Source organism: Amphiura filiformis, chromosome 19 (assembly GCF_039555335.1).
Source record: "Amphiura filiformis chromosome 19, Afil_fr2py, whole genome shotgun sequence".
In the NCBI taxonomy this organism is placed as follows: domain Eukaryota; kingdom Metazoa; phylum Echinodermata; class Ophiuroidea; order Amphilepidida; family Amphiuridae; genus Amphiura; species Amphiura filiformis.
In genome coordinates this window covers 48,203,286-48,218,855 of record NC_092646.1, presented here as the reverse complement: position 1 = coordinate 48,218,855, position 15,570 = coordinate 48,203,286, and the positions used below count along the sequence as shown (strand labels likewise).

The 15,570-nt window shown below is 36.1% G+C and overlaps 1 long non-coding RNA gene across 1 annotated transcript; it reads left to right on the top strand.

Annotated features, from left to right (window-relative positions):
- Positions 1–406: 406 nt before the first annotated feature.
- LOC140141403 (uncharacterized) lies at positions 407–13,599 on the top strand. The gene is made up of 3 exons (XR_011857400.1): positions 407–551; positions 9,635–9,766; positions 12,290–13,599. It is a non-coding gene; the product is annotated as an uncharacterized lncRNA (long non-coding RNA).
- Positions 13,600–15,570: the final 1,971 nt, after the last annotated feature.

The following is a 15,570-nucleotide window of genomic DNA, read 5'->3' as shown; positions in this document are numbered from 1 at the left end:
TTTCATGCTTTTCACAGGAGTTTTTCGTGGCCGGATTTATTAAAGGAAAAAAGCAATTTTCTGGGATAATTTTTTTTAGATAAATATTTTTCTGGGATAAATATTTTTTCTGGGATAAATTTTTTTTCTGGGAAAACTATTTTTTTTCTGGGAAAACTATATTTTGTGGGATAAATAGTTTTTCTAGGATAAATATTTTTTCTGGGATAAATATTTTTCTGGGATAAATATTTTTGTGGGATAAATTTTTTTCTGGGATTTTTTTTCTGGGAAAATATTGGCCCTCATGGTATACCGTATAATACATCCCGTTTGGCGATTTTGCCGAAGTGCACGTTCACCCCGTTTCAGATACAGGCTAACAGGAAGGCCGCGCGATGTCATCCGAGATTATCATGATATGAGAAAAAGTCGTTCATCATAGAAAAACGGTGGGATTTAATGGCCGTGTGTCCGATTTATTATCGTCTACGACTGTGGAAACTGTCCAGAAACTGCAAGTTCGTGTTAATCCCGTCAATTTACGGGTCTTATCATTCAGAATGAATCAGGTAGGACGTCTACCGCATGACCGTAGGTAAGCTTAAAAGTACTTGTTACTTATCATTGTGTACATTGTATATGTGTTGTAGCCTGTAGGATAGAGTCCAGGGATAAAGTTTGTACGCGTACGGGGCCTATTATACATGATGCATGCGAGATGCAGATGTTATAATTATTATGCTAGGCAACGGGCTAGGCAAGCAGCTTTAGATTTCAAAGTTGCGTCAAACTCAGTACCGGTAGTCATGGACCAGGCCCAGGGCTAGTCCTGCCAGCAAGACTTCAGTCTTTATCATATTACATAATGACATATACGGACCTGAAGTCTTGCAGCGGTACATAGGGATGCACTGTACGTTTAAGAAATGCAAACTTCAAGCATCAAGAAATATACCTTGTAAATTGTATTTGTCAGTTTTACCTCAGAGATGCTGTAGACCCTCTCTAGGCTACACAGTGTAGAAACATCACAAGTAGAATGCTGCTCAATATGATAAATCCAAATCATGAAAATCAAGACATTTTTCAGAGCAATATTTTGACCACTTTTGCACTAAGTAAATTACTCCCATGAAGATTGCCAACTTTGAATTCACCCAAAAGATGAGATCAATGTAGATCAATCACCTCAACTTTGTGAGTATAGACTAGTACAGTTGGATTAAAATCATCCAGGCACGCCCAAACCCTGGTACAATGGGATTAAAATCATCAGTGTATGCTCAAACTGTCCTTGAGAGAGTTCCTCAGCTACATCCTGAGAGCCCAAAAGGAGCCCACATATTGTGATGTTTCTTATTTGTGCAAAAGATAAGAATATAGTGCCCTGTAACTCTAGGTACGACGAGTTACAGTTACTGAACTAGGACCAGGGCAGGCTAGTACAAGGAACTTATCGATGTCCTCATTCACAAACTGATACTATCTGTCCATCGTATAAGACTGTCCCCGTAAGGCAATGTGGTGAAGGAATATTACACAGTCAAGAATAGGCTCCATCATTTTTTTTGTTCTGATCCCTCCCAGTCTCCCAAAACATCAAAATATCAAAAGCGTTGCACATTTACTTACTTAAGACTGTCCTTTTTTCATATATAACGCAGACAAAGTAGGGCCAAGCTACCTAGAAATGGTCACATTTTGGCCGGGCATTTTGGCAAGAAATATCTCTGTTAGGGATGTTCATAAAATTTTGTAGAACAATATTTTTAGCTGAAAGTTCTTTCATTTGAAAGAGAATTAAATTACCTAAACAATAAGGGGTCAATCATGTTTCTAGTGCATATACTTTTGAAGTTACAGACAAAAATAGTGTCATCAAATTGCCCAAAATTTTGTGTGTGAAATTGTGACAGCAGGCACATGTACAATGCACACTACTGTATGTGACCCCAGATGACCTCCTATTCTTTACTGTAAGAAAGCTGTTTTGGATGGTCTTGATTTACACACAAATTGCTTTTGAGCTAAATCGAGTGTCGACTTGGTGGAAAATGGATTGCACTATGTGATAGTTTATGAATCCAGTATCATGCCAGTACCAACATAAGTCAACATTACTTAGGTTTTGCTTTGTGTGTGTGTGCGGGGGGGGTTTCATTGAACTTATGATGTGTCATGTGTCTGCCAACTGGCATTGCTTAGTATGAGTTATAAAATGGGTCATTTGGGTATAACAAAATGAAAAAGGGATAATTTCAAGGGTATAAAATTCTGGGGTCATTTGGTATAACAATTTGAAAAAATGTGTCATTTTATCCCAAAAATGGAGCAAAATTTTATATCATTTTGTTTCTAAATAAGTTTTTGATGATAAAATTGTAGAAAAAGAAGGTCATTGGCCATAAGTCACTCACTACATTTGTTTTGTACACTACACCACACACCGCTCTCCCTATACACACCCACCCCTGTGTGTGTTTGTCGCCAACCGAGGACATTGTGCTTTGCTATCTAGCCGAGGACGTGTGTATGATGTTTTCATCGCCTAACCGTGGACTAAAATGGCAGATTTGTTTTGTGTATATGTCTGAAACGGAATTTTAGCCATCACCTACATGTACGGACGGTAGTTTTTACATGTGTGGTCCTCGGTTTCAGGCAAATAGCGTTATAAAGCATTTAGCATGCATTTGAGGTCTTTTGCAGCAGTTTGAGATTGCGGACTGTCCTCGGTTGGAAGTAAGTCCGCAGTTTAGGGTGAAAAATCTTGTGCGTGTCCTCGTTTGCCCGCAAACACGCACGCACCCCACCAAACCCCAACCCACCTCACCCTACAGTTTTAACAGCTCAAAGACTCAACACAACTCAACCAACCAACCAACGCTGCGTACACACACCCCTTCAAAGTTCCATACCCATGAACAGGTAACTCCTGATGGCAAAAACTACTACATGTCTAGACCACCTGTATCAGACAGCACTCACAGCAGTCATGTGGGGCTATCTGTGTGTGTGTGGCACACTACATGTAAACGCACAGTGAACTTGCACCCAGGGACTAGAGAAGTGTCACTAGGCTGCATGCAGCATACATGTAAATGAATTGCAATGTATTCAAATAATATATTATAGAAAATAACATCATCATCATCATCATCATCGTTTATCATTCTCGTTATCATCATCGTTATCATCATCGTCATAATAATAATAATACTAACATAAATTCACCTATAATTCTAAACATTTTTCAAAATTGTCCCACACAAATGTGCACCCTACAGCCATATTTCAATTTACTGAGCTGAGATGTATGGTCCAGTGTGCATGTTTCTCCCTTTCAAGATTGGATTGGAAAGTTCCATGAAAGAACTTTTAGATATTTTTATGTAGTCCAAATAAAAATAAAATTTGCATTTAATTATTAATTATTTCATTAATGATAACAATAATATATGATTCTAATAAGTGACAGATAAATCTAAATAATTTGGTGGATATGCAGGATATATGACGGATTTCTTTTAGAATACCCTACCACTGTAGATTTTCAATGGGGGGTCTTTTATGAACGACCCATACACATACACTGTGAATGTAAAAAATGGTAGGGTATTCTAAAAGATATATATGACAGATCACAGATTTGACTGGCAGCCCCAATTAATTTGTAAAATGGCCAAATAAGTAAAGTCAACAAATTTGAGATCTATTTTGACATTTTTAGATAATCATTTCACATTTTACATGGATTTAATTGGACTGGACTCGGACCAGACTCGAGTCCGAGTCCATTTGTGTCCAAGTGCGAGCCGAGCCGAGTCTTTTGGTGTCCGAGTCTAATACTACACCATGTATGTATCTTCTATAATGTGTTGTTAGGAAAAGAGATTAAAAAAGGCTATAAGGTCATCAAAGGTCAGGTTATAGGTCAATTGGTTCAGGTCAAATTCAGGCATCAATTTTGAATACATGTGATAGTCTGTGATATCATACATATGTCATAATGAGGCATCAATTTTGATATTTTGTCTGTTACTGGATATATAATGGAAATGTGTGAGGTGGATATACTAAAATACCTTGGGATGTAAATGGTGAGTACAATTTAGATTGCCTAGTTGAGATGGATTGGGCAAATAAATATAAAATAGTTACCAAAATCACAAAAATGAAGCTTACGGAAACCACCTAATATGGTGGTATAGGTGACAAAAAATACAATCTTTTTCAACATGGCTGTAGTGTGGTTGTGGTAACCTGTTACCTATGGCTTAATTAAGTTTCAGTGACATAGTGTCACAAGTTCAAAATACAAAATATAGCTCAACATTGAAAATAGAAGCATTTTAACCGGTTCGTTTTTGATAGTTGTGGAGCACCAAGTTCATGAAGTCATAAAAGAAATCAGAGACCATGCACTTATTCCCATTTTACATATATCAACTTTATTTCCCTAATGTGTTAGCAACACATATCCAAAATTTTAACGAAATCCGTTGATAGTAAGCTTTCCAAAATGAAGTGAATTTAAAACATCAGTGATGTACCACTTTTTGGCTTATACCATTAGAAGCATGTACGCGTCATTGATACTGATGCCACCAATTGAACGAGAAGATTTGCCCCTTCATTTTTGCGTACCACTTTGTCCAATTTCTTTTCTCATTTCTTCACAAAATGCAAAAAAATGCAAAAAAAATGCAATGGGTGTAGTACCCCCTTAAAATTTGTTTAGCAAGCATATCGTCAAACTTGTTCGCCAATTACAACACAGCAAGTGGCATATGGGGCATATAAATACACATAGAGGCTGTATCAATATGATACCAGTACTCATCAATTTTGATGTTGATTGATAAGCGTACATGCTTATTTTATTCTTGCAAACAAACAGTCTGATCAACTGAAGTTGTGAGATTTAAGCTTTTGCTCCTGGATATCTAGCCTACTGACAAATGTCATAAAAAGTGGATGCTAGGATTGTGAAATACTCCTTTATTATAACACATAAGTGATTCGGAACAGACATGTAAATGTAGGCCTATGCACTTGAATGTTACCCATGAAAATAAAAAGTAAATTTTAAGTTGTACATGTTAACGATCTAAATAATACAATTCAATTTAAATATTACACCACTTTATCACCAATGCATCATTTTTACAAAAAAAATAATTTAAGCCCTTAGCTCCATGTGCTCTGTTCTATTTCAGATGCCATTTTACCCAAAATGGTTTAAACTTGATAAATTTGTGTTTGTGGGATATTCCAATCTGTTGGCGTTGAAGATGATGCTGGATATCTGCGGAAAATTCCATTTTTCTGTGGGTCTTGATTCTTGAAGATGATGCTGTGGAAGGCTGTTGTGTAGAGTGTGAATGAGATGATTACTGTGTGTATATATAGTGTGGATGAGATGACCACTGTGAACTTCTGGCAAATCCAGAACAGTCAGAACACATTACTTATCTCTCAATGCAAATTTAAGAAGTTCATGGACATTTGGTAACTTGGTATAATTGACCATGCACACTGAACTAGCTAGCTTTGTCCATAAAACAAAATCTGTTCATGGACAGTTTGTAACTTGTTAACTTCAACTTCAACTTCCAGACCACTACACTATGAATCTGTCAACACTCATAATATTGAAACTGATTATAATTCCCAGGTAACAAAACCCTCCACTATGGGCTGCAGAACACAGTCTTATAAATAATTTCATGTGGAATGAGGCTAATATCCTATCCCCACCTCAAACTAGAAATCTCACTGCTGCATATATTTATGAACTATGTCATGAGGAGTGAGGTTATTTTAGGAGCTGGCATTAGTCTGAATTAGAGCATTTCTATTACTGAGTAGTCTACTGTAGTAGACCAGTTTAATTTATCATTCCCTAAATTAATCTCTCTGACCTGACCATGGAAAAGTCATCATTCCTGTTCTGATTCAACAGCTCAGATATCCATGAGAAAACAGGTCTACTGTATTTCGAATATACAATGAACTATGCACTCTATAGTGGGTATGATGTTACCTCATTAAAAATGCAGTCTTGGCTGTTTATGCACATATCCTGTGGTTTTTACCAATTAAGCCGTTTGAATAGCCGTCCAGCGCGTATTATTTGCACAAGGTCCAATACAATGTATAGTACGCTTGACGTCGCGCACGTATACGCGATGGTTAAGCTGTCAAATGAAATCTGAATAGAGCTACCCCACGTGGGTTGGGTTCAGTGAACACAGTGGGTTGGGCTAATGCATAAACATGTATGCTTGCCTATTTGTTATTGGTTAAGATTTACCACCCACATTGAGTTTGACTTCATTAACATTCATCTCAGATTCGAGATGAAAGAGGTTGAGTCTATGTGTTAAGATATGGTGGGTCACACAGGTCATATCCAACTACCGCAGTCCTTTTTTCTCTGGGCAGGGCAGTCACTAAAGATGTGATGTGTTTCGTCATAGATAAATGGTTTCATGCATGGAAACGTATGAGTTCTTTATCAAAAAACAAAAAAAAGGAATGCAGCGCAGTCTAATTACTGAGATACCTTGCATTATTCTACAAGATATTTTTAGTGATTACAAAGCAAAAGCATTTGCAAAAGAAGCTCGACTTGGAGCTACTTAGGTTCAAAGGTCGAATTTTATTCCAAGGTCTAAACTGGATGTATATATTCACTCAGGTGTACCTGAGCGGAAAAAAACTGTGCTACATGTACACCTTGTTCTGCACAAATGACATATTATCCTAGGCTAATTTGCATATCGTGTACATTGTACAGAACATCCTACTTTTGTCCAATCAGACTGCAGGAAAGTATATGTGATGAAACTGGTCATTTTTAAGTGGGAACTATGCCATTATCCTGCATGGGGGCAATGCAAAATGTGCCCTTGTAAACAATTCCGTCCGACATACTGGTTTTCATGTCGGACGGAAAAAAATGTTGCCCTTAATTTGTCCAAAAGGTAATTGACTAAAACAACTATTGATTCATTTTGCTACATTAAATTCATGGAAACTTCACAGGAATAAATAAATACAATTTTGAGTAGTTTTTTACAGGAAAAACTTCTAGGAAAATTCATGCATGTCGGGCGGAAAATTTAGTGTTTACATTTCTAAAATTGCAAGAAATCTAAAGTTGATGACATATGGTTTTAATTTTTATATTTATCAACTTAGTAAGGTGTATATTTATTGTGCAAGTACAAAGAAATAAAACAATTGAATTATAAGTGCTCAAGGAGCCCCTGTTATTTGTTTCCAAAAACTCCGTCCGACATGCTTGCGTTTTTGTATAAACATCAAAATAATTAACTAAGACTAAATTTTGTAGTTTTCACAAGAAAAATATTATTTTTTGAAAGGATAAATATGACTCTTACATAAAATGTACTGTAACTTCATTTAGAAGGAAGTTTCAAAATTGAGCAAGTTGATGACCCATTTTTAAACAGGCCCTATAGAATAAAGGGCGCCCACATGATCCCACTTTTTTTTTACTTGCAATCAGTTATACATAAGCCCCTTTAGCCATCATCCAAAATATAAGATGGAATCATGTTGGTGCACATTTTTATTATGGGTCAAAGTTCCACTTTTATGCCGGGCATAGGCAAATATGCATCACTTTAGCACAAAGCTTGACCTTTGACCTCTTTTATATTAGTGCGCCCACTTGATCCCAAATACCTGTTACTTTTTTTTTTTTGTCTACCAGTTGCCAAAGAAGCTAGACAATGAAAAATAAAATTGGGATCTTGTTGGCTCATCTTTATTGATGCAGTAAAAGCCCACATTGTGCTACGCGTCATTAATGAGGGGAAAAGAGGGCAGTTATTGACCTCTACAATGAGGCTAAGTCCATTTTCAAAAACTCAGAAAAATATGAAGATCAAGAGATCCCAAGCTAATTTTTTCAGTACTTGCAAAGAATTACCTCTTCTTTGAAGAAATGCTATTTGGTGTATTTGGCGAATTCCTGGACCTAGCTATAGAGCTATTAATGCTACAATCATTCATGTTGACTTAATTTTTTTTTAAACAACATTTTGTTTCTTTAATATGCAGTTATAATTTATGTTCATGTCATAGTCTTTTAATGATTTCAAATCCAATGTATTTTGAAGTCACTAAAATAATAGACTATGACATGAACACAAGTTATAACTTTGCATAATGAAGACACAAAATGTTTTTGGGGGCTTTTTTATTTTCAACCATGAAAGATCTTAGCATTTAGCTCTAGCTAGGTCCAGAGATACTCCAAATCTGAAAAAATAATTGAATTTTACTTATTTTTATAAAAAAAAAAAAAAATTGGTCAGGCCTTAATCTGAGGAGCGGGCGGTGGAGGACAAACAAACAACTTTTTTTTTGGCCTTGTAAAGGGCGTGTGCATCAACCAAAGCAAGGGAGTGCAGGGAGATTCTTCCTGGTTGAAGGTACTAGTAATCTAGTATGTAGGGATGTGCCATGGTTTGGGGGTACCTTTTAAGCGATTTTGGTATATCAATGAGTGGAGACCAACTGACCAATGCGCCCAATTGGGTGCATATGGTCAAAACTGCCCCTAAAATGATCTGGAATACTCTGCCAACCCACATTAAACTAAGTACATCTTTAGCACAGTTTAAAAGTTCTTTAAAAACTCATTTAATGAAAGAAGCATTTTACTGATGTGCATAACCATATTTTGTTCAACTATTGATTGTTGTTCATAATGTAAATTAATTTTTATTATGTAGTTTAAGCTAATCTCTGTATCGCGCCTTGAGTGCCATTGATTTGGTGGAGATGTGCGCATTAGAAATTCACATTATTATTATTTAATATTGGTGGGTGGTAAAACAGCTATAAAAAGTACACATTTTATCAAAGACCCCCCTCCCAGTGGGAGTGCTGTACCTCTCTAGAAGCTAAATAGCCAAATTTGTTCAAAGACATTTTGTATTTTGTATTATATAACTCATACAAAGTTTCTTGTCGTTTGATTGGCCAACTACTAATGAAATTTCTGCTATTTTTAACGGCCAGCTCTTGCACTCCGCATCTGTGCAATAATCATTTTTCCATTGCACAGACGCTGAGTTGCCATAGCAACGCTGTCAGACGTTCGAGCGTAAAGCGTGAAGTTTCCACTTCGACTTGCTAATTATAGGTGCGGGTGTTGCTTCTAAAATAAATATCGCATTTAGATATCTTTTGATTTATTTTGTGTTCCTGGTGATTTATAAAATTAAGTGGAAGCAAGAACTTAAGATAATGAGTTAAAACAAATTTTGAATGTTTTTATTTGTTCAATGGAAAAATATTTGCATTCTGTGAAATGTGAACTGTTTTATTCAACTCGGTAAAAGCCTTGTTGAATGGAACATTCCATATTTCACTTCATGAAGATATTCATACCTTTGAACTTGTAAACATTCAATGCTTGTATACTAATCATTTACGGTATCATGTTTATAGTACTTTAGGCTAGGCCTCCCATGTAATTTTGGGGTAGGATTCTTACATATTATCATGATTATGGTAAGTGCAGCCCAATTTCAGAAACCTAAAAAACATGTTTGTTCTTGTAAAATGTTGCCACATTTTAAGATCTTATTTTTTTATTTTTCACAACTAGGTTTCAGTGATGTCAACTTGAAGTGAACTGTACAGTTACCACTTTCAGGAGATGTTCATTGTGACTTCAAATCATGGTGTATAGAGAACTCAACTTATTAACTGTGAACCTGACTGAAACATCAAAAATCTGGTATGTACAATGAGTTTAGTAATCTTTTTATTGGCTAATAAAAGGATTAGGCCACAAAGGTCTAATGTAAATGAATGTATACCTCACTTTAAATGGTCTATTGAAGGTCCAGAATACTTAGTCATTGATCCCTGTCTAGGTTTTCACAAGTTGCACTTGCAGCTCAGGGGCTATTTTAACGTGCCTCCTGGCACTTTCGTGCAGTGAGATTAAAAATCCGTGCATTGAGAATTCAAAATCCGTGCTTAAAATATATATACGCCATTAAGATTCAACACTGTGTTTTGGGCCAAAATATTACTTGCTAACTTTTGCACGCTTTGCGCACACTGCTGGTCCATCAAATACCAGTCGTCACCTTCATTTTGAGCAAAAATAGTATAAAATTGAACATTTTTCGTGTGCTTCGCGCGAAAATGTCCCAGTAGCATCGGCACAAATTATGCTTGTCCTCGTTAATGCTTCAACATATTATGTTCCGGTTTGAGGCCAGAATCATGATAATTGTTCAAACTTTTAAACCCATTTTAAAGAGCACACCGCTAAATCAACGCGTCATTCGTGTAACCCTAGTGATTAAAAATACAAAAACTTTTGAGGTATTTTGGGCTGCTCTTTGGACTAATATGATAACCAGAGAGGGAGTGGCGTGTTATTGCTTAAATAAAAGTGTAAAGCCTATGCATGAATTTAAATCGCCATTGCCAAAGTCGCATTTGTACAATTATCGAGAAAATCGGTCCGCGAATTAAAAAGTGGGCAGAAACAGGTTTCCAGCCTCGAGTTCAAGCCAAAAACAGTGAGGGTGTTGGTTACGGGCTTGTACCGGGAAAACGATAATGTAAAACATTCATCGATTTGTAATTGACTGGTTCATATTATCAAATATCTGAGATATTGCCCAAAAGGCCTCAAACGAGTGAAAATTGACATTTTACGTGTATTTCAATGGGGCGATTAATTATTTATTATAGTGCGCTACCTAGTATCAAAATTTGCCACTTTCGCGTCGTGCTTTGCGTGCATTTGTTCCGGTAAAGTAATTGTAGGCCATGAAGTAGGCCATTGGGTCGACTTGGAAATATTATTGTGCTCCCCTTGGCCCAATAGCAAGGAGGTAGCCTGGACTGGCATGTAGGCGATAATGAGGCAAATTGATAACCCCTCCGGCTCAATATCGGGACAAAATCGATCAAACATACAGTACAGTGGATCTGGACCTCTTCTTTTAAATATTCACCATAATTATGGAAAACTTGGTGTGAAAAACAGGCTTACACATGTAACAATGGCAAATGCGCCTTTTCTAAACCTATGCTCGAGGAATCCCCTTTTAAGACCATATATAATTATTGAAAAATTGAAAGATTTTGTCAATGCAGCAAAATTTACCCTCATTATTGCCATATTAAAATTTAGTATTATAAGGAGGGAGGGAAGTTTCGAGCGCTAATCGCGTCATAAATTGTAGGGTATGAGCCTCCACCACATGTGTTGATGGATTGTAGACATCCCCGGGGCTCCTAATACCAGGACAAAATTAACCAAAAGCTGTAATGTGCATCTTTTTTTGGCCAGGTTTTATGCCACAATAATTATCCACATTTGGCTCATTTTAACATTAAAATTGCAAATTTTCGCGCTTCGCTCGCATTAGTCCCGGTAAACTAATGGTAGTGGCGTATTAGCGGGTCAATTTCAAAATGTTGCCGCTCCCCACCTGGCTGGTCAAGATGAGAGACTTTAACGCGTGATTTAAAAAATCTCGAGCACAGGCAGCGGAAGCGGGGGGAGGGGACTTCCCCCTAAACATTCTAATAAAAGAAAAATTAAAGCAATATTTGCCCTGTGAATCTTCCCTTCTAGTCCGAAAAATACTGTGTTTTGGACCAAAACACAGTATTCGCAACGCATTGGCCCCACAATGCCAAACTTCACACCTTCAATGGGGGCTAAAATCAAACCGGCACAAAATATGCTTGCATCTCTAAATTCTAATACTTGCTTACCAACGTGCAGTGACTTTTTTCGCCTAAAATAGCCCCTGTTGCAGCTACCTACTTGCAGCTGAATTGTACTTAGCTCTGTATAAATATGCACAAATCAAATGTGCGAAATTCAACATACAGTAGTCATATTATTTCAACTTTACTGGATAATAAATTGAGTATCATAAAAGCATTCAAATTTCATAGAATCATTCTTTTTCTAACTTAGCAATTTGGGGCCTGGAGATAGAAAGTTAGGGCCCTGTGATAGTAACTTAGTAACTTGGGCCCGACTTAGTAATTTGGGTCACTGACTTAGTAACTCAAGGCCCAAACTTAGTGACAAAGGGCCCCAACTTAGTAACTCAGGGCCCCTAGTTACTAAGTCGGGCCCTAAGTTACTAAGTCTGGGCCCAAACTACTAATTTGAGGCCAAAACTACTTTGTGGACTCAGTAGGTTGTTCAATTTAATATTGGTGAGAAATATGTATTAAATTTAAACATTTTTAATTGATATTTTGGTTTATTTTACAGATAATATTTGTACTGGAACTGGAAGGAACCACCTGCAGCAACACAGCAGCAAGCTAAAGCAAGAGAAAGATCGAGATGATGATATGTGTAAACTTCCAGGATCTGTGGTGTAAATCAAATTTAAATTTGAGGGAAAAACAATTGACAGAAAAAGACAACTTGTCAACAACATTGCAGGTAGGGCCTAAATGTAGGCCTACCTATCAATTAGGCACTAGTAGACATCACCTGATGAATTTGACCGACAGGGTTCTTCAAAACATTTTGTGCAATGATGTGCCACTGCCACACAGACTAATGAATGCTGACATTAAAAAAAAAACACCAAAATTTGCCTAAATTAGGTGCTTTTAAAATTTGCAATATAATACACATTTTATGGCAAATGATTAAAAATTGATATACAACAGTCCTCAAAGCAAACTTTCTAAATCTAATGATATGTACTTAAAGTATATGTAGCTGGGATGAAAAGCCGACGATCCATTGAAAATTTTGACCGTTCGTAAATTTGTATTGAAGATATGGATTTTTTTCCCCAAAACACAAAAAATAGGTATTTTCAAATTTTTGATATATAACTGTCCTCGAAGTAAATTTTATAAATCTAATGATATATTCTTAAAGTGTATGTAGCTGGGAGGAAAAACCGACGATCAATTGAAAATTTTGACCTTTTATATTGAAGATATGGATTTTTTTCCCAAAAAGCCCTAATTTATTTTGTGTTTTGGAAAAAAAAAATCCATATCTTCAATACGATATCAAAAATATCAATTTTAATGATTTGCCATAAAATGTGTATTACATTGCGAATTTCAAAAAATCAAAATTATTTGATATCAGAAGGACATTCATCGTATTCAGAATGCAATTCGATATGTCTAATGTGCTCTAATGTCCCACAATAAATACTGTCCAAACGTTCATACCCCTTCCCTTAAACAGGGGAGTTTTCTTCCATTATTCACCCCCAAAAGGGAGGGAATAATTTTACCTCTTGGGGGGGCTGGGGGGAATTTTGTGTTATTGATTTTAAAAAAGAGAGGAAAAAAATCAACAGGATTCAAAGAAGATTAAAATAAAATGAACTAATTTGGTGAAATAGATAGTCACTGTCTGGCAGTAACTGCTCTACAAGGTACCTGAATCAAGTGTCATTTAGGGAAGAATTATAATGGGTTCAATAGCATTATACATGTAGCAGAGTGGTCTCTTGGCTTTTACCCATCCCCATCCCAAAAATAATTATTTTGAGGGAAACCAGTGATGCTTTAGCATAAAAATGGACGAGTAATTCTTCCCTGCCTGGGCAATATAAGAGGGCAATATAGTGACTTGTGGTCATACTATAGGAAAGGTAATAATGCACACAAAGATTAAAGGGAGCTGATTCCTGCTTCGCATATTTCATACAAAATCTATTTTCTTTTCAGTTTGGACACCTAACTTTCTAGGGAAGCATTTGGGATTCTAAGTGAAGATAGAACTGGGCCAGAGTAATGGAAGACATATTCGTCCACGCCCGAATTTGAGATTTCTTGATATTTATCAATACTAAGATATATTCTTTCACTTGAAACTGTTCAAATACAACTTGCTAATATTTACTCGTATTTTTGCTTGATTTATTTCACTCTTTTCAACTCTAAAAAGTCACATGGCTCAAGGCAGCTTAGTAAATTGGCGGGAAATAATGAGTCAGAAATGCGCGAATGCGAAATATTGTGATTACGCGCGCGAATCGTGTTGCGTGACGCGTTAATGCCAGCAAATGTGTAAACAAAACCAAAAATTTTCAGTCAAAATGCTGTTTAGATTTTTTAATTATTTTGAATTTTGAAAGCAGACATTATAGATTCATTGGTGCAAAAAAGATGCATATTTAGACCGTGCACCAGATACAGCTTTTACAAGCGTGAAAGTCTTACCGTTTAAAAATATAAGGACGTTTTGTGCATAATTGTGACATTTTTTTACTAAAACATCGATTTCTCAGAGTTCACTTTTGACAATATTGCACAATTTTTGTGACAAGATAACTCAAAAAATATACAAGCAAAAGGTAAACTTTTTGCACTATCGTTTAGAGTACATCAAAGTCTAGGGAAAGTTTTCTCATTTTTTCAAAATATTTGTTTTAAACAAAAATATACCATTATGTGCAATTTTTAGCTTAATAGAGTAACAAAATTGCTTTTTTCAATATTTCGAAAAAAGAGACAAATTTCAAAAAAATATAACAAAAACCTTCCCTTAGTTCATGTCTCTTCATGAAAAGGCGAACTGATTTTTTTTTACTCCGAACGGATTTTTTTCTAAATTGTCACAAAATAATTGGGGTAAAAAAGTGAATTTTTGTGATTTTTTCAAAAACTCGAGATTTTTGAACAAATCTGACGTCACCATGGATTCCTTGACTCATTTCCTTTCTAAAAATGTATCGTTTTATATACTTTGGACATACAATTCAGAAATAATGATGCTCGAAAAGGTCCATGTTCTCTCCCATTACTCTGGCCTTAAGGGGGTACTACACCCTGTCCAATTTTGTGCCTATTTTTGCATTTTTCTCAAAATTATACCCATTGGTGACAAGTAAGATATTTATATTATAGGGCCAGGAATACAACTACTGTACTGAAAATTCAGCATTTCAAAGCAAGTAGTTATTGATTTGTTTTCCTCATTTTTTATTGTAACTCCACAACTGTTGTCTGTGCAGAAATAAAATGTCCAGTGCAGTAGTTGTAGTCCTTGCCCCTATAATATTATCTTACTTGTCCCCAATGCGCTATAATTTTTGATTTTGAAAAAATGCAAAATGGGCACAAATTGGGCAGGGTGTTACCCCTATAACAGCTCTATGAACATGATGAATATTAACTTGTCCAAGTTTGTCTTCCCTTTAAGCTTCAGATCCAAACCATTGATTATCCTTCCCTAGATGAGTGGCAATCTCGAAACTCTGCTGCAGAAGAATTTTAATTCTAAAGAGCTAAAAAAAAGCTGAAAACAGCTAGCAAAAAGCTGAAATCAGCCAGCAAAAATCTGTAATTTGGGAAGATCCTATACTTTTTTATGAGCAAGTTAGTGTACCAGGTACAAAAAAGTTGAAAATCAAAACCAAAAAAACTGAACTCTCACACATCCTGAAAATAATAAATCACAGTTCTGAAAATAAGAGCCTGGAGGTGTTTGACAGTCTGAGTCTGTCTCCCTTTAAACCGTTACTCCTTAGATGCAATTACTGTATTCAGTGTCCAGACTGTACCATCTAA